The sequence below is a fragment of the Rosa rugosa genome, chromosome 4 (genome assembly GCF_958449725.1).
Source record: "Rosa rugosa chromosome 4, drRosRugo1.1, whole genome shotgun sequence".
Classification (NCBI taxonomy): domain Eukaryota; kingdom Viridiplantae; phylum Streptophyta; class Magnoliopsida; order Rosales; family Rosaceae; genus Rosa; species Rosa rugosa.
This window is the reverse complement of record NC_084823.1, coordinates 44,534,671-44,554,185: the sequence shown is the minus strand read 5'-3', so window position 1 is coordinate 44,554,185 and position 19,515 is coordinate 44,534,671.

Here is a 19,515-nt window from a genome sequence, read left to right as displayed (position 1 = left end):
TGTCAATTGATAAATAATAAAGGGTAAATAGGTAATTTGAGTTACTAATGTTATTTGTTTTTTTTTTCCTCCACTCTGGTTCAAATATAATCCGGGCACCCAAAAAATTGCTCTGGGCACCCATCTCACCCTTCTTCGCCAAAGTTACTTTGGTACCTCACGCTTCTTCACCAGCTTCCTCATTGCAGCCACTTCCCTTCTATGAGGGGTGTGTTAATGTCTAAAAGTTCGGCGGTAGCTGAACATTTGTTAACGCTGATCCGATGGGCGGATCGATACTTGTGATGTTCTCAAAGCTTCCGCTACCTGTCAAGTAAAATACAAAGGGCGTCAGAGGGAGACCGCGCTTGGCGGTCTTCAACTCTCCGATGCCTAAGTTAGTCAATGTATTTATGTTGACAAAGTAACAGTAGGTAAGTATTGAATGCGTAATTAATGAGGAGAGAGGAGAGAACCTTTTATAGGTGAGGAAGAGGAGGTTCTTCTCTTTGTTTTCGATGTGGGGCTAAAGTGTTTCAGTTCCCAGCTCTGGGAGCTACTGATGCCATTTTGGCACGGCGCGTGGCAGTGCGTCGGCGGTGATCTGGGGGTGATCCGACGCTGGGGTTGTAGCCCGCCTGACGGTGTACCTGTATGTCATTTCTTTGGTTGGAATTAGTACCTTTAGCGAACAATAAGCGTGGCCCATTATAGCTAATTATGCTTGCAAATGTACATGTATGTACAAGTCCCCCAAGTCCCCAGTCAAGGAGGGCAATCTTGGTTGGGGAGTTGTTCGGCAGTTTGAAGCGTTTTCTTCCGCTAGACTTGCAAGAGCATAATTAGCGTCAGTGCGTTGTCAACCATGGATTTTAGTGAGCAAACGCTTTATACCCTTTCGGGTGGGCCCCTGCTAGGCCTTCCAGGGAGTCCCCCACTCCTCGGCCAAGGTAGACCTCCAGATGGTCGGCGGATTTTTTGTTGAGGGGGAGCTGCACGGAGCAGAGGGTGTTGGGTAGCGAGCCCAATCTTTATTACCCAAGTGACGGGGGTCAACGTGCCTGATCAGGGCCGTCGTAGACTGTTGACAAGTCCCCGTGTCCCGTAGGGACGGTCTGACCGTAACGCCGCTTGGCGGTCGTTGTCAGTGAGGCGTGGCCTTGGGATCCGCCGCTGGCGGATATCCCCCCGCTGACTGCAGCCGGAAGCAGCGTCCAGTAGACGTGCCTGGCGGAAATTTAATTGAGCGATATTGCGCTGAAAAAAGCACGCAGCTTGCAAGATGAAAAATGGGATTCCGCTAGAGGTGTGTAGCGGAAGATGCCCCGCTTGCAGGACGGCAAGGGAGAAGTTCCGCTGGCGGGGTTTCGCTCAGCGGAGACTTCGTCACTTGGAAGATGACAAGGGAGAAGTTCCGCTGGCGGGGTTTCGCTCAGCGGAGACTTCTTCACTTGGAAGATGACAAGGGAGAAGTTCCGCTGGCGGGGTTTCGCTCAGCGGAGACTTCGTCACTTGGATGATGACAAGGGAGAAGTTCCGCTGGCGGGGTTTCGCTCAGCGGAGACTTCGTCACTTGGATGATGACAAGGGAGAAGTTCCGCTGGCAGGGTTTCGCTCAGCGGAGGCTTCGGACGGTTGGTGAATTCATCCCAAGTGGTTACTTCCATCAGACGCTTCGTCTGGTGGTGGTTGACACGTGAGCGGTTGGCAAGCAACAGCGCTGCCAGCGGCTCCGCTGGGGAAGAAGAAACAGCGGGGGAGGACGCTGAGTCAGCGTGGTTCCTCTAGGATGGCACCGCCGTTGACGAGGCAGGAGGGCAGATGAATGCCGCCGCCGTCACTCGGGTGAAGCGGATGTTCCGGTTGCCGGGTTCGGTGAAGCTGCGCCCGCCGACGGCGGATGAGAAGGCGTCGATTCTCCCAGAGGGGTTTGCCGCCGTGCATGAGGCGATATTCCGCCAAGGAGTGACACTCCCGCTGGTGCCAAATCTTCAAATCCTGGTGTGCGAATTTGGCCTTGCCTTCGGTCAAATTTTCCCCAACATGTGGTGGTTGATGCTTGCGCTAAACTCTCTGTGGCGGTTGTCCGGATGTGAGGGGCCTACTGTGGCGGAGGTGCTGCACTTCTACGAGTTGGTCTATGTGAAGCGCCAGGGTTGCAGAGGGCAAGTGAACTTGAGCCGCCGCCAGGGAGTGCCCAAGCTGATCGAGAATCTAAGGGATTCAATGTCCTACTGGCGGGGGACCTTCTGCGTCGCCACAGAGGGGTGGGAGTATCAGGCTGGGTCGAATGAGGAAGGGCCGACGTTTAGGATTAAGTCGGAGTTCCAACCCATCCGAGGTTGGTAACCGGTTTCCGCTGAACGTAGTTGGCGGGTTCTTGTATTTGCAGACTTGTATTTTTACTAACGACTATTGTGTTTGTGCAGCGGGACTGCGGTATAACCTAACGCGCGAAGAAGAGTGTCGCGTAGCACAGATCAGAGGTTGCTGGCGGAACCGTAACTTGCTGGACTTCCGACTACTGACCGGTTGGGAGCTGCTGGTCGATCAGCGGCTAACTCGCTCCGTTGGTAATAAATCTCCGCCATACTGTTTTTTTTTTTGTAATAAGTAGCCCAGGATGACTGGTTTTTTTTTTTTTTTTAGAACATCCGCCGGGTAACAAAGCGAGTCGCGACGCCTTCGAAAAAGCGATGGATCGTGCGGAGGTTGAGAACTTCCTCGAGTCGATGTATGCCGAGGGTCTGACGGCCCAGAAGACTCTGGTGAACCCCGAGACACTGGCGCTGAGCCAGTCCGAGGTTCCTGTGGTGCTGCCAATGCCGCACCACTCCCATCTTGGTGACGACGGCCTGCCTGTCGTCCAGGCGGGGACCTCCGTGGGCGGCGGGAAAAAGATGGCCGCAACAGCGGCTTCACAAAAGGAGAGGGTACCCACCATCAGGCGTGGTTCCCAGAAATAAAGAACGGTGCATCCGGCGGAGACTGTAGCCGCGCCAAGGGAGGAGCCGCCGGCGAGGGTGACGAGGGCCGCTGCCGGGAACCCAAGGGCGCTAGAGAGAAAGCGCCGGCAGATTGACTCTCCTGGCGAGGAAGAGGGGGTGGCAGCAGGGCCACCACCAGAACAAGCGGCAGAGGGACCAGCATTACAACAAGGGCAACCGCCCAACCCATGGGGATAACCGCAACAAGCAGGCGGAGTCCTCGCAGCGGTATGCAGTGTTCACGGTCCTCACGGCCTCGTATGATGACATCTACAATCAGTGCAAGGATCAGATCCCACCGCCACCCCCTCCAAAGTACCCAAAAACGGGCAAACCCAGGAACACCGGAAAGTGGTGCAAATACCACGAGGACAGCGGCCACAATACCAACAGCTGCAATGCTCTCAAAACGGCCATTGAGACCTTGTACTGTGACGGCAAGTTGGAGCAGTTTAAGGTGCACCAACCGCCACCTGTGATCGCCAATATTGAGACTTTGGGCTGTATCAACACCATCGACGGCGGTGCCCCAATCACTAGCATGTCCCACAGGGCAAGCAAGCGCTATGCACGCGCTAATCACCCAAAGGAAGTCTGCAACATCCGCTACGAAAGATCCGCCAAACTCCCAAGATCAGGTTGGGAACCTATTACCTTCTCAGAGGAGGAGGAGCGCGGCGTGCATTTACCCCATGACGACCCATTCTTGGCAGATTTTCTGTGGGGAGAATCTTGGTGGATAGTGGGTCCGCTGTCAACGTCATCTTCAGCGGTTGCTACGATCATCTCAAGCGGAACAAGAAACTACTCCAGGATCACGAGCCACTGCTCAGCTTCTCCGGCGACGTCACGCAACCGCTGGGGTCGAACTACATGAGGCTGGTTATTGGCACTAGTCCATGTATGGCGGAGGTACATACGGAATTCATAATTGTCGATTGTTTCAGTTCGTACAACGCCATCATTGGACGACCAGCGCTTAACAAGCTCAAGTGCATCATTGCCGGATACATGCTTCTCATGAAATTCCCCACACCCAACGGCACGGGCTGTGTGAGAGGAAGTCAACAGTTGGCTTGGGAGTGCTATTCAACGACTATAGTGCGCTCAGCGCGCCGCCATGAGATTCTAACGGTGGGTAATCAGGCACCGCCGCCAAACATCTTTGAGGATCCTAGGGATGAGGAGAAGAAGTATGTCAAGAAAGAGCCGGTCAACCCGGAGACGTCGTTGAAAGTTGTTTGCATCTCGGACGAACACCCCGAGCGGACGGTCCGCATAGGCGCCCAGCTAGACCCAGAGGTGGCGGCAGAGCTCACTCAATTCCTGCGTGATAACGCCGCCGTCTTTGCATGGTCCTACGCGGACATGCCAGGTATCTCTCCTGAAATTATCACTCATAAGCTGACCATCAAACCCTCCTTTTATCCCATCAAGCAGAAGCAGAGGGCCTTTGATGAGGAAAAGTACCAGGCAATAGGAGAGGAGGTTGCCAAGCTCCAGGGCATTCGATTCATCCGCCAAGTCATCTATCCCCAGTGGATCTCCAATTTGGTAATGGTCAAAAAGCCCAGCGGCAAGTGGCGGATGTGTGTCGAATTCAAAAATCTCAACAAGGCATGCCCAAAGGATAGTTTCCCGCTACCTCGTATCGATCAGCTAGTCGATGCAACCGCCGGACATGAGCTCCTCAGCATGATGGACGCTTTCTCCGGATATAATCAGATCAAGATGCACCCCGGCGACCTGGAATGCACCACCTTCACCACCGACAAAGGCCTCTACTGCTACAATGTCATGCCTTTCGGTCTGAAGAACGCCGGTGCAACTTATCAGCGGTTGATGAACGCCATGTTCGCTGAGCATCTGGGAAAAATCATCGAGGTCTACGTGGACGACATGCTAGTTAAGAGCATAAAGGCCAGCGGACATGTAGCAAACCTCAAGATCATAGTAACCATTCTCCTGGCCTATGGTATGCGCCTCAACCCAGAAAAATGTTTCTTTGGAGTCACCGCCAGCAAATTTCTGGGTTACATCGTCAGCGAGCGAGGCATCGAGGCTAACCCGGACAAGGTACAGGCCATCCTTGACCTGGCGGACCCCGAGTATAAGGTGGACGTCCAATGCCTCCAGGGCAAGTTAACCGCCCTTTCTCGATTCATCTCCAGACTCACTGATAGGTGTGCCCCATTCTTCAAACTCCTCAAAACGACTCACAAGAAAGTCATCAACTGGAACCCAGAGTGTCAGGCGGCGTTCCAGGGTCTGAAGGAATACCTAGCGGCAGTCTCTCTCCTTTCTGTCCCTGTGCAAGGAGAGACACTGTTCATCTACCTAGCGGTCTCGGTATCGGCGGTAAGCTGCGCCATTGTTCGGCGGGAGGGCCAAGACGAGCTCCCAGTGTTCTACGCCGGCAGAGGCATGAACGGAGCAGAAACAAGGTATCCTCCCTTGGAGCAACTAGCCCTCGCACTCATCGTTGCCGCCAGGCGCCTCCGCCAATACTTTCAGGCTCACACGATCCATGTGTTAACCAATCAACCGCTGAGGCAAGTGATGCAGAACCCTGAACACTCGGGGCGCCTCAGCAAGTGGGCCATTGAGCTCAGCGAGTTCGACATAGACTACAAGCCAAGAACCGCCGTGAAGGGCCAGGCAGTGGCGGACTTCATCGCTGAACTCACCGAGCGTCAGCCAGAGCCCGGTACCGAGACAAAGCCCGGAACAGAAATGGTAACCGCTGAGGAAGCAACTCCGCCACACTCGGATTGGAACCTGCATGTGGACGGCTCCGCTAGCGCCGGAGTCATCTTAACAGGACCCGGGGGACTGAACGCGGAATACGCGTTGAAATTCAACTTCAAAGCTTCAAACAATATGGCGGAATACGAAGCACTCATTGCCGGCTTACTCCTTGCCATCGACTCAGGCGCCGACAGCGTCAACATATTCAGCGACTCTCAATTAGTCGTTAATCAGGTCAACGACAGCTTCCAAGCCAAGGACCAGCAGTTAGCGGCATATTTGGGGTACGTCAAAACGCTGCTTAAAAAGTTCAAATTTCACACCATCACACAAATCCCCAGGGAAAAGAACACCAAGGCTGATTCACTGGCGAGACTGGCAACCGCCCAACCACATCAAAGTCCAGCGGACACAAGGGTGGAAAGCCTTGACAGACCAAGTATCACAAAAACCCTGGCGGAGATCTTCAGCATTGAGGTTAGTCCCAGCTGGATGGATGAGATTATCGCATACAAGCGCAGCGGGACATTGCCGGAGGACAAGGTCCAAGCGCGACAACTCAAGCGGAGGGCAACCCGCTACAACATCCAGAATGGCAAGCTTTACCGCCAGGGATTCACCCATCCCAACCTCTGCTGTCTAACCCCGGAGGAGGGAAGAGTTGTTCTAGCTGAGATCCACGGTGGAGAATGTGGAAACCACTCGGGCGCCAGATCCTTGGCCAATCGCACAATGCGACAAGGCTACTTCTGGCCCACACTTGGTGATGACGCCCGGCGGATTTCGAGGTCTTGCCACAAATGCCAACAGTTTGTAGATCTCCCACATGCACCGGCAGAACGGCTGTCAGTCATCATCGGCCCTTGAATTCACTCCACGTGGGGCCTCGATTTGATGGGAAAGTTCCAAACCGCCAAGGGCCAGTTCAAGTACATCATTGTTGCCATCGACTACAACAGTAAGTGGATAGAGGCGGAGCCACTGACGGCAATAACTACCGCCAAGGTAATTCACTTCCTCTGGAAGAACATCTATTGCCGCTATGGTGTCCCACATACAATCATTACAGACAACGGCACGCAGTTCAACAACAAAGAACTCATCTCTTTTACCGCCAACCTTGGCACCAAACTGAGTTTTGCATCTGTCGCCCATCCCCAAACCAACGGCCAGGTCGAAGCAGCAAACAAGATAATCAAGAAGCTGCTAAAAAAGAAGCTCGACGACGCCAAAGGTTTGTGGGCGGAGAAGCTTCCAGAAGTTCTATGGGCCATCCGGACAACTCCAACCTCCGCCACCGACGAAACACCCTTTTGTATGATGTTCGGAACAGAGGCTGTCCTACCTATTGAGGTCACTCAGCCTACCGCTAGGGTCGAAGGCTACTGCCCAGAGACCAACGGCGACGGCATCAACCTGGACAGGGACCTCCTAGAAGAAAAACGACAAAAGGCCCACTTGCACAACTTACAAAACAAGCAACGGGTATCGCGTTTCTACAACGCCAGAGTCAAGGCTCGGAACCTCCAACTGGGGGACTGGGTAATGAAGGAAGTCATTCCATCGCCAACAAAACTCCGCCCAACTTGGGAATGTCCATATAAAATTTTGGAAGTCGTTAGCCCAGGCACCTTCTACTTAATGGGCAAGGATGGCGTCATGTCGACCGACCCTTGGAATACCGAACACCTTCGGTATTACTACAAATAGTCATGCCGCTACCTAGGAGCATCTTGACTTAGCTAAATTTTTGTTCAATATTTAGCTAAGGGAAGCTACCCAACGGGTACTACCCCACTTTTGTACACGCTGATCAATCAGCTATCAATGAAACGAAGAATTATTCAAACCATTGTTCCCAAGTCCAGTACCGAGGGCAACTGGCAAAGCCAGCAATCGTCAGCGGACCACGTCCGCTACGTGGTGCACTTGGACCAATCTTAATTCCTTTAATGTTTCATTGATTGACAAAAGAAAACTCTAAGTCAAAGTACTAGCGGTACAAACACATCATAACAAACGCAAATTCAAAACTTCATTCCATTGCAAAATACTTGTTACAAATTGTTATGCCTCAGCGGCTACAAAAAAAAACAAAAGAAAGAAAATATGGTGAAGGTTCCAGCATCAGGGGTTGCCCTCGGCATCTTCTGCTTCAGCATGCGGCGGCTGGATTGCGTGGCTCGTTTGATCAGACCGTCGGGCTGTGGGACTTGGAGTTTCTATCGTGCCGTCCGCCCGGGTGTGCGCCACCAAGAAGCCAGCACGTGACACCTCCGACTGGGTAGGAGGAGGAGTCTGCTGGGACCCTTCCGCTGGGCGTGCGCCACTTTCTCCACTGCTTGAGCGGGCACCTCCCGCTGGGCAGTCACGACATTCTTCTCCGGCGGGGCACTCTTCGCCGGTGGCACATCGGGCTGGGACGCTTTTGCGAAGTCGATGGCGCCTTTCTGCTGCAGCAGCTCTACGTTCGCTAGGGCCCCAGCCTTCGCCGACTCGGTCAGAGCTTTCTTATACTCCGCCGACTGTTTGAATGCCTCAACAGCGGCGGCCGCGGCGTTATTCCCTTCAACCCTCAGGAGGGCAACCTGACCCTCCAGCCGCTTCACCTTCGTTATTCTGGCGGCGGACTCCCGCTGCACGATAATGAGCTTCTTATCCTTAGCGGCTACCCGCTCCTGCAGCAGGGCGATGTCCTGCTCCAACTTGGAGACGCGTTCATTCCTCTCCAAATCCCGCTCGATGGCCACCGTCAGCTTGTCGCGGGCGTCCGCGGCGTCACACTCCGCCTTTGCCAGACGCCAACCCACCTCCGCCAGCTTCTCCTTCGCCTCCGCCAGCTCCTTCTAGAGACTTTGGATTTCCTCCCTAAGCTCCCCTTCGACCAGAGGCTGCTTCTTCGCCGCCTCAAACATGTCGTGCAGCCCTGCTGATATTTGACCAAACGCCGAGCTGTAGGGCGACTAGTCAATCGCTGTGGGGCGCGAGATCCCCGCTAGGCCGCCGAACCCTAGCCGTTCGCAGAGATGGAAGAAGAACTCCCGCTCACCATCCGTCAAATGAGTCCAATTCACTGGCGGCGGGCGCCTCTCCCTCCACCACGGCAGCTTTCGACGGAGCTTGACGGGCCTTCTTTTGCTGATGGGCCCCGATTGTCTCCACATCCTCCCCCTCTTCCTCGCCAGGAGAGTCATTCTGCCGACGCTTTCTCTCCAGCGCCCTTGGGTTCCCGACAGCGGCCCTCGTCACCCTCGCCGGCGGCTCCTCCCTTGGCGCGGCTACAGTCTCCGCCGGCTGCACCGTTCTTTCTTTTTGGGAACCACGCCTGATGGCGGGTACCCTCTCCTTTTGTGAAGCCGCTGTTGCGGCCCCCTTTTTCCCGCCGCCCACGGAGGCCCCCGTCTGGACGACAGGCAGGCCGTCGTCACCAAGATGGGAGTGGTGCGGAATTGGCAGCACCACAGGAACCTCGGACTGGCTCAGCGCCAGTGTCTCGGGGTTCACCAAAGTCTTCTGGGCCGCCAGACCCTCGGCATACATCGACTCCAGGAAGTTCTCAACCTCCGCACGATCCATCTCTTTTTCGAACCCGTCGCGACTCGCTTTGTTACCCGGCGGATGTTCTAAAAAAAAAAAAAAAACCAGTCAGCCTGGGCTACTTATTACAAAAAAAAAACAGTATGGCGGAGAATTCTTACCAACTGAGCGAGTTAGCCGCTGATCGACCAGCAGCTCCCAACCGGTCAGAAGTCGGAAGTCCAGCAAGTTACGGTTCCGCCAGCAACCTCTGATCTGTGCTACGCGACACTCTTCTTTTCGCGTTAGGTTATACCGCAGTCCCACTGCACAAACACAATAGTCGTTAGTAAAAATACAAGTTTGCAAATACAAGAACCCGCCAACTACGTTCAGCGGAAACCGGTTACCAACCTCGGATGGGTTGGAACTCCGACTTAATCCTAAACGTCGGCCCTTCCTCATTCGACCCAGCCTGATACTCCCACCCCTCTGTGGCGACGCAGAAGGTCCCCCGCCAGTAGGACATTGAATCCCTTAGATTCTCGATCAGCTTGGGCGCTCCCTGGCGGCGGCTCAAGTTCACTTGCCCTCTACAACCCTGGCGCTTCACATAGACCAGCTCGTAGAAGTGCAGAACCTCCGCCACAGTAGGCCCCTCACATCCTGACTACCGCCACAGAGAGTTTAGCGCAAGCATCAACCGCCACATGTTGGGGAAAATTTGACCGAAGGCAAGGCCAAAGTCGCACGCCAGGATTTGAAGATTTGGCACCAGCGGGAGTGTCACTCCTTGGCGGAATATCGCCTCATGCACGGCGGCAAACCCCTCTGGGAGAATCGACGCCTTCTCATCCGCCGTCGGCGGGCGCAGCTTCACCGAACCCGGCAACCGGAACATCCGCTTCACCCGAGTGACGGCGGCGGCATTCATCCGCCCTCCTTTCTCGTCAACGGCGGTGCCATCCTGGAGGAACCACGCTGACTCAGCGTCCTCCCCCGCTGTTTCTTCTTCCCCAGCAGAGCCGCTGGCAGCGCTGTTGCTTGCCAACCGCTCATCGCGCCTAGCTTTGGATGCAGCGGCCTCACCCGCCCTAGAGCTCTCTGGACGTGAAGCACGACCCATGAGTACTTCCCAACGTATGGTTTGTAGCGGCTCAACCTCTAGCGGTTCTGGCAGTGAGGTTCCTGCATGGGCAGACTGATGCAACGAGTCAATAAATATTTTGTCCGCCGCGCTGAACGACACCTCAGACCCGGAATCCTCACTGCTCGAAATCTCTATGACGTTAGCCATCCCAAACCCTAAAACCCATACCAGTTAGCACAAACACAGATCTAGCCTATTCTTACATCAATTATAGCCAAGAACATCAGCAACAGTTTACCCAGAAAACACCAAAACAAGAACAAACAACCCCCAAACACTTAACCCAGATTCAACCATCTAGTAAATCCTGAAATCCCAACCGTGTCAAAAACACCAAAAACCATCCCCAAAACCCACTTTACACACTCAGAACACGCCAAACCAGAACAGAACACCCCAAAATCAACAAACCCAGAAACTGACAGAATCAAACACACAGAAATTCAATGGAACAGGGATGAGATTCAGAGCACCAACCTCAATGGTGAAATCTTTGGTGTGATTGAAGGCGCTTGTCTTCACAGATAGAGGCCTCGTCCCTAAGATCCGATGACTCAACAAATTTCGTCCCCCGGAACTCTCTTCGCAAATCGCACAGAGCTTGAAGACGACGACTCAGGTTTGAAGTTTTCACAAAGTGGCAAATCTCGCTAAAGTTCCCCCCCCCCTTTTATGTCAACATCAACGCGTTTTAAGCCGTCCGCTCAAAAACGACATCACACACCAGCCGTACATGTGTCACAAGTCTCCACTTACTCTCCGGATTAACCGAGGCGACGCCTCGGTTACGAAATCCATAATTACTAGCATTAATGGCGAGAAGACGGCCAAACTTAGGAGACAAGCCTCCGCACGCTAACCCTCTACGGGTTGGACACGTGTCAACCACCACCAGACGAAGCGTCTGATGGAAGTAACCACTTGGGATGAATTCACCAACCGTCCGAAGCCTCCACTGAGCGAAACCCTGCCAGCGGAACTTCTCCCTTGTCATCTTCCAAGTGACGAAGTCTCCGCTGAGTGAAACCCCGCCAGCGGAACTTCTCCCTTGTCATCTTCCAAGTGACGAAGTCTCCGCTGAGCGAAACCCCGCCAGCGGAACTTCTCCCTTGTCATCTTCCAAGTGAAGAAGTCTCCGCTGAGCGAAACCCCGCCAGCGGAACTTCTCCCTTGTCATCTTCCAAGTGACGAAGTCTCCGCTGAGCGAAACCCCGCCAGCGGAACTTCTCCCTTGCCGTCCTGCAAGCGGGGCGTCTTCCGCTACACACCTCTAGCGGAATCCCATTTTTCATCTTGCAAGCTGCGTGCTTTTTTCAGCGCAATATCGCTCAATTAAATTTCCGCCAGGCACGTCTACTGGACGCTGCTTCCTGCTGCAGTCAGCGGGGGGATATCCGCCAGCGGCGGATCCCGAGGCCACGCCTCACTGACAACGACCGCCATGCGGCGTTACGGTCAGACCGTCCCTACGGGACACGGGGACTTGTCAACAGTCTACGACGGCCCTGATCAGGCACGTTGACCCCCGTCACTTGGGTACTAAAGATTGGGCTCGCTACCCAACACCCTCTGCTCCGTGCAGCTCCCCCTCAACAAACAATCCGCCGACCATCCAGAGGTCTACCTTGGCCGGGGAGTGGGGGACTCCCTGGAGGGCCTAGCAGGGGCCCACCCGAAAGGGTATAAAGCGTTTGCTCACAAAAATCAATGGTTGACAACGCACTGACGCTAATTATGCTCTTACAAGTCTAGCGGAAGAAAACGCTTCAAACCGCCGAACAACTCCCCAACCAAGATTGCCCTCCTTGACTGGGGACTTGGGGGACTTGTACATACATGTACATTTGCTCCCATAATTAGCTATAATGGGTCACGCTCATTGTACCGCTAAAGGTACTAATTCCAACCAAAGGAATGACATACAGGTACACCGCCAGGCGGGCTACAACCCTAGCGTCGGATCACCCCCAGATCACCGCCGACGCGCCGCCACGCGCCGTGCCAAAATGGCATCAGTAGCTCCCAGAGCTGGGAACTGAAACACTTCAGTCCCACATCAAAAACAAAGAGAAGAACCTCCTCTTCCTCACCTATAAAAGGTTCTCTCCTCTCTCCTCATTAATTACGCGTTCAATACTTACCTACTGTTACTTTGTCAACATAAATACATTGACTAACTTAGGCATCGGAGAGTTGCAGACCGCCCAGCGCGGTCTCCCTCTGACGCCCTTTGTATTTTACTTGACAGGTAGCGGAAGCTTTGAGAACATCACAAGTATCGATCCGCCCATCGGATCAGCGTTAACAAAGGTTCAGCTACCGCCGAACTTTTAGACATTAACAGGGCGGATTGCAGTTTGTAACATATATGAGACCCCATTTAACTATGATATCAATGGCAAAGAGCTCCACCAGCAATTCCATGACAACCCAACCAAAAAACACACACACAGTCACCACCAGCAATTCCTAGTTGCATTTGCAAGAACATAAGATGCATTTGCAAAGAACCTTATCAATTGTATGTACACTTACCAGGTTCAAGTAATGGAGATGACAAGAATTATCAAAGGAGGGCAAGATAGCAACATTCAAAACTTGTTTCGGTGAAGCAAACCAAGCAAGCCTATGCTCATATCATCGTCTCCAGTCTCACCGCCAACACCCAACTCATGGCTCACCTCCTCTACTCCCTTGCTCTTTTCTCATCAACCCCATTTCACTATTCTCTCTCTCTTTACCACTCCATCACACCCCCTACTGTTCTCTCTCTCTCTCTCTCTGTAATAACTCCGACGTACCGCAAATTTTGATTGGGGCATCAAGCTCGAGCAATTGGGTTGCTGGAGAAGATTTCCCGAGAAGCAACACAGAGCTGTTTGATCTCGGACTCGGAGAGCTGGACTCGACGCCTAAAGCCGAAAGGGGACGAAGAAGAAGAAAGAAAGATTGAGACTTTAATACCCACCAAAGAAAGAAAGAAAGAAAGAAAGTTGGACCCAGTAAAGAATAGTTCTTCTCCTTGTACTTACTTCCATACCCATTTCAATTCTCTGACTCAACATGAAGAAACTCCTATGTTCACTTCCCGATCTGCTTGCTCAGTCTCTGTTACACCCTTTGAGAATTTACTCAAGGTCTCTTTGATGTGGACAAAACCTTCAAGGGAGAACAAGGAGAGTTGGGAGGAAGAAGAAGACGAAGAGAGAGTGAGGAAGAAGAAGAGGTTGAGTGAGGGACCATAATACCCTTCAAAGTTTGCCAGGTGGCTAACGCCGTAACGGCCAACAGTGTTCTAGGTACTAATGTTGGGTTGTGGTCCAAACTTCAGGTACCAAAGTGATATATTTTTTTTTCAGGTACTAAAGTTACTAATGAGCCAAAGGTCAGGTACTGTTTGCATTTTTTTTCCCTTTTTAGTATACAACAACAAGAGTCGGACTTAATACTTTCATTTATAAAAGAAGGGAAAATTCTCATACACCCCAAATCTAGCAATATACTTTCCATACACCCCACCAACTTATTTTTATTCCCACTCACACAAAACTTTCCAGTTTTTCTCCCTACTGTTCAAAACCACTCACTATTCATCTCACTAATACCCCTCTTCATCATCCTTTTCCTTTATCTTACATAATTATTTTTATTTTGATAAAGCGTGGTGGGCCCATCTTTAATTTATTTGTCTAGACTATAATTGCAGCTAAACTTCATCCTCTATATTCAAAGGAAAGCAGTTAAATTTTACTATTCATAATTTCGATCGTTGACAGACTTGAGTTAATTGCTATCTGTAATATTATGAGCAAAGAATTGAAAAAAGAAAGAGAAAAATTGAGAAAATTGAAAGACTATAGAGTGTTAATGCTCAAAGTCTGGCGGTAGCCAAACCTCCGTTTAACGCAGGTCCGGTGGGCGGACCGCTACTCTGTATACTTGATGATCTTCGCTGGCTACCAAATGAAAGACAGGGCGTTAGAGGGAGACCGCGTTGGGCGGTCTTCACTTCTCCGATGCCTAAGTCAGTTGACACATATAGGCAGCACAATAATAAATGAGTAGTTAATGCGTAATTTTAATGAAGAGAGAGAAGAGGACCTTTATAGGTGAGGAGAGGTCCGATCTTCTCCTTGTTTCCGATGTGGGACTGAAGTGCTTCAGTTCTCAGTTTCAGTAGCAGCTGATGCCGTCTTGGCGCAGCGCGTGGCGGCGCGTCAGCGGTGATCCCGGGGTAATCTTGTGCTCAGGCTGTAGCCCGCCTGGCTGCCTATCCGTGGGTCACTCCCTTGGCGGTAGTTGGTACCTCTGGCGGTACAATGAGCGTGGCTCATTATAGCTAATTATGCTTTGCAAATGTACATGTAGGTACAAGTCCCCCAAGTCCCCAGTCAAGGAGGGCAATCTTGGTTGGGGAGTTGATCGGCGGTTCGAAGCGTTTTCTTCCGCTAGACTTTGCAAAAGCATAATTAGCGTCAGTGCGTTGTCAGCCATGGATTTTACTGAGCAAACGCTTTATACCCTTTCGGGCGGGCCCCTGCTAGGCCCCCCAGGGAGTCCCCCACTCCCCGGCTAAGATGGACCTCCGGATGGTCGCAAATTTGTTTGGGGAGGGGGAGCTGCACGGAGCAGAGGGTGTTGGGTAGCGAGCCCAATCTTTAGTACCCGAGTGACGGGGGTCAACGTACCTGATCAGGACCGTCGTAGACTGTTGACTAGTCCCCGTGTCCCGTAGGGACAATCTGACTGTAACGCCGCGTGGCGGTCGTTTGTCAGAATGAGGCGTGGCCTCGGGATCCGCCGCTGGCGGGTGTCCCCCCGCTGGTTATAGCAGTAAACAGCGTCCAGTAGACGTGCTTGGCATTACTTGATTGAGCGGTACCGCGCTGAATAAAGTACGCGACTTGCCAGATAAAAGAGGGTTCCGCTAGAGGTGTGTAGCGGGAGGCGCCCCGTTTGCATGATGACAAGGGAGAAGTTCCGCAGTTGGGAGACTTCGTGAATGACAGCTAGTAAAAAATTCCGCTGGCGGGGTTCCGCTCAGCGGAGACCGTCACTTGGAGAGGACAAGTGAGAAGTTCCGCTGGCGGGGTTTCGCTCAGCGGAGACAGTCACTTGGAGATGACAAGTGAGAAGTTCCGCTGGCGGGGTTTCGCTCAGCGGAGACAGTCACTTGGAGATGACAAGTGAGAAGTTCCGCTGGCGGGGTTTCGCTCAGCGGAGACAGTCACTTGGAGATGACAAGTGAGAAGTTCCGCTGGCGGGGTTTCGCTCAGCGGAGATAGTCACTTGGAGATGACAAGTGAGAAGTTCCGCTGGCGGAGAAGGGTGTATGTGATTGCTTCCATGACACGCCTCGTCTGACGGCGGTTGACACGTGGCAAATAACTAGAGGGTTAGCGTGTGGAGACGCGTCTCCTCAGTCTGGCCGTCTTCTCGCCATTAATGCGAGTAATGATGGATTTCGTAACCGAGGCGACGCCTCGGTTAATCCGGAGGGTTAGTGCGAGCTGGGGACACGTGTACGGCTGGGGTGTGATGTCGTTTTCTAGCGGACAGCCCAAAAGCCTCTGATGTGGACATAAAAGGGGGGGAACGCATCGAGAATGGACACTGCGAAAACCATTCGAACCTTAGTCGTCTTCAAGCTCTGCCCATCCCAGATTGAAGAGAGAGAGTGTCGTGCGTTGGTGGGGTTCTCGTGGTCGGAGAGACGAAAACTTCTGCCGTCGGAGCATAGCGAGCATCACTACGCCAGAGAGTTCACGACTGAGGTTAGTGTTCTGCTTATCCTTCTTGTCGCATTTGTTTTTGTCGATTTATGGGTGTGGTGGATATTTCTGGGATTGGTGTGTGAACTCGTTATCTTGGTGTTCGTCGGGGGTGTAGGGTGAGATTTGGGGGTAGGTTATGGTGTTTGACAGAGGGTTGACACTTAGGGTTTTGCTAGATGGTGGAATCTGGGTTGAGGGGGTGTGTTCATATTTTGGTATTTTCTGGGTAGCTGTTCTTGGTGTTCTTTGCTATAACTAATGTAGGGATAGGTTAGATCTGTCTGTGGGCTAACTGATTTGGGTTTTAGGGTTTGGGATGGCCAACGTCATAGAGATCTCGAGCAGTGAGGACTCCGGGTCTGACGTGTCAATCAGTGCGGCGGATAGGGTTTTTATTGACTCGTTGCGTCCGTCTGCCCGTGCAGGAACCTCACTGCCAGAGCCGCTAGACATCGAGCCGCTGCAAACCATACCCTGGGAAGTAGTCATGGGCCGTACGTCGCGTCCGGAGAGTTCTAGGGCGGGTGAGGATGCTGCTGCGCGGAATAGGCTTGAGGAGCGGCTAGCAAGTAACAGCGCCGCCAGTGGTTCCGCTGACGGGGGAAATGTGACGGGGGAAGAAACAGAGTCGGCATGGGTTCTCCAGGATGGGACCCCTGTTGACGAGGCGGGAGGGCGGATGACTGCCGCCGCTGTCAGCCGGATGAAGCGGATATACCGGCTGCCGGGAGTGGTGAAACTTCGTCAACCGACGGCGGACGAGAAGGCCTCAATTCTTCCAGCGGGGTTCGCCGCTGTCCAAGAGGCAATATTCCGCCAAGGAGTGACGTTGCCGCTTGTACCCAACCTTCAGATCTTGGTGTGCGAGTTCGGCGTCGCCTTTGGGCAGATCTGTCCCAACATGTGGCGGTTGATGCTGGCGATGAACTCACTGTGGCGGCTATCCGGGTGTGAGGGGCCGACTGTGGCGGAGGTACTGCACTTCTACGAACTGGTGTACGTGAATCGCCAAAGTTGCCGAGGGCAAGTAAATTTGAGCCGCCGGCAGGGAGCGCCCAAGCTGATAAAGAATTTGAGGGATTCGATGTCCTACTGGCGGGGGACGTTTTGCGTGGCAATGACGGGGTGGGAGTATCATGCGGAGTCCAACGAGGGGGAGCCGACGTTTAGGATTAAGTCGGAGTTTCAGCCAATCCGAGGTTGTCCGTCGATCTCCGCTGAACATAGTTGGCGGTTTATTGTATATGTATTGCAACCGTTTTACTGACGCCTCTCTTCTTGTTTTGTAGCGGGACTGCGTTATAACCTGACGCGTGAGGAAGAGTGCCGTGTTGCGCGTATCAAAGGCTGTTGGCGGAATCGCAATTTGCTGGACTTCCGTCTCCTCACCGGCTGGGAGTTGTTGGTCGATCAACAACTAACGCGCGCTATTGGTAAGAGATCTCCGCCACATTGTATCTCTCGATAACTTGGTTAAAGCTGACGGGTGTTTGCATATTCTCAGATACTCCGCCAGGCAACAAAGCGAGCCGCGACGCTTTTGACAAAGCCATGGACCGCGCTGAGATCGACAATTTCTTGGAGGCGATGTATGCCTCAGGGGAGGCGGCCCAAATGACGGTTGTGAACCCGGAGACTCTGGCAGTGAGCGCATCCGAGGTTCCGGTGGTGCTGCCCATGCCGCACCACTCCCACCTAGGGGCCGACGGTCTGCCCACCGTGCAGGCGGATGGAAATGCGGGCGGGGGTAAAAAGGGGTCCTCTACCGTGCCGCAGAAGGAAAGAGTGGTCGCCACTCGACGTGGGCCACAGAAGGAAAGAGTTGTGGAGCCGGCGGGGGCTGCCGCTACTGCGGTGGAGAGACAACCGCACAAGGGGTCTAGGGCTGCGCCCACTAGAGATACAAGTGGGATCCTGCGGAAGCGGCGCCAATGCGACTTGGCCGGGGAGGAGGATGATGACGAGACCATCGGGGTCCATATGTAGAAGAAGGCCCGAGAAGACCCGTTGAAGGCCCCCGTGACGGCAGAGAGAGAGATGCCTGTGAGCAAGCTGGACTCCTTCGCCGCCTTCACCGAGTTCATGACCGACAGTGAGCAAGAGTTTCTCTATCATCTGTGCGAGCGGTTGGGGTTCGGCGGTCTAGCAGGGATGACGCGGCCAACGGCGATCGAGCAGTCGCCCTTTAGCTCAGCCTTTGGGCACCTGGCGGTTGGGCTGAACGAAATGTTCTTGGCGGCCTCCAAGCAACCCCGGATTGAGGTACAGCTCCGGGAGGAGGTTAAGAGACTTGAGAGGGAGCTGGTGGATGCCAAGGACAGGCTGGCGGGTGTGGAGCGACGCCTGATGAAGGCGGACTGTGATGCTGCTGACGCTCGTGGCAAGCTAGAAGTGGCCATCCAGCGGGACATAGAACGAAATGATCATGTCTCCAAGCTGGAGCAGGACATGGCCTTGCTGCAAGAGCGGGTGGCCGCCAAGGATAAGAAAATTGATATCCTGCAGCGGGAGTCTGCCGTCAGGCAAGGGGAGGTGAAGAGACTGGAGGGTGAGGTGACCCGGCTGAGGGACGAGGGAAGCCGAGCCGCCGCCGCCGCTGTGGAAAAATTCAAACAGTCGGCGGAGTACAAAAAGGTGATGAATGAATCGGCGAAGGCCGGCGCCCTAGCGAACGTGGAGATGCTGAAAGCGAAGGGTGCCATCGACTGGGCGAAGGCGTCCTTGCCCAAGGCGCCGCAAGCAAAGAATGTAGCGCCGACGAAGAAAATCCCGCCAGTACCCAGTCCCTCAGCAGGAGGCGGCAGCTCAGGCAGTGGGTATCATACTCCGGCGGATGGGACCATAGAGACGCCAAGTCCTACCGCTAGAGGGACTGACCAAGTAAGCTGCGTACAGCCGCCGCAGTCCGAAGGAGGCGATGCCGAGGCCAACCCCTGAGATGCCGGACTTGCCCTCTTATGATTTTGTGTAGCCGCTGAGGCTGAATATATTTGTTTTTTTTTTTTGAATGTAAGGAATATTTTTGGGTGGGGAGTCCCAGCCCTGAATATATGAAGTATGGAATTTTTGATGTTTTGTGATGACATGTCTATACCGCTAGAGTTTTGACTTAGGATTTTCTTTTGCAATCAATGAAACACTAAAGGAATTAAGATTGGTCCAAGTGCACAACGTAGCGGACGTGGTCCGCTGATGATTACTGGCGTTGCCAGCTGCCCTCAGTGCTAGACTTGGTAACAATGGTTTGAATAATTCCTCGTTTCATTGATAACTGACTGGTCAATGTTTACAAAAGTGGGGATGTACCCGTTGGGTAGCTTCCCTTAGCTAAATATTGAACAAAAATTTAGCTAAGTCAAGA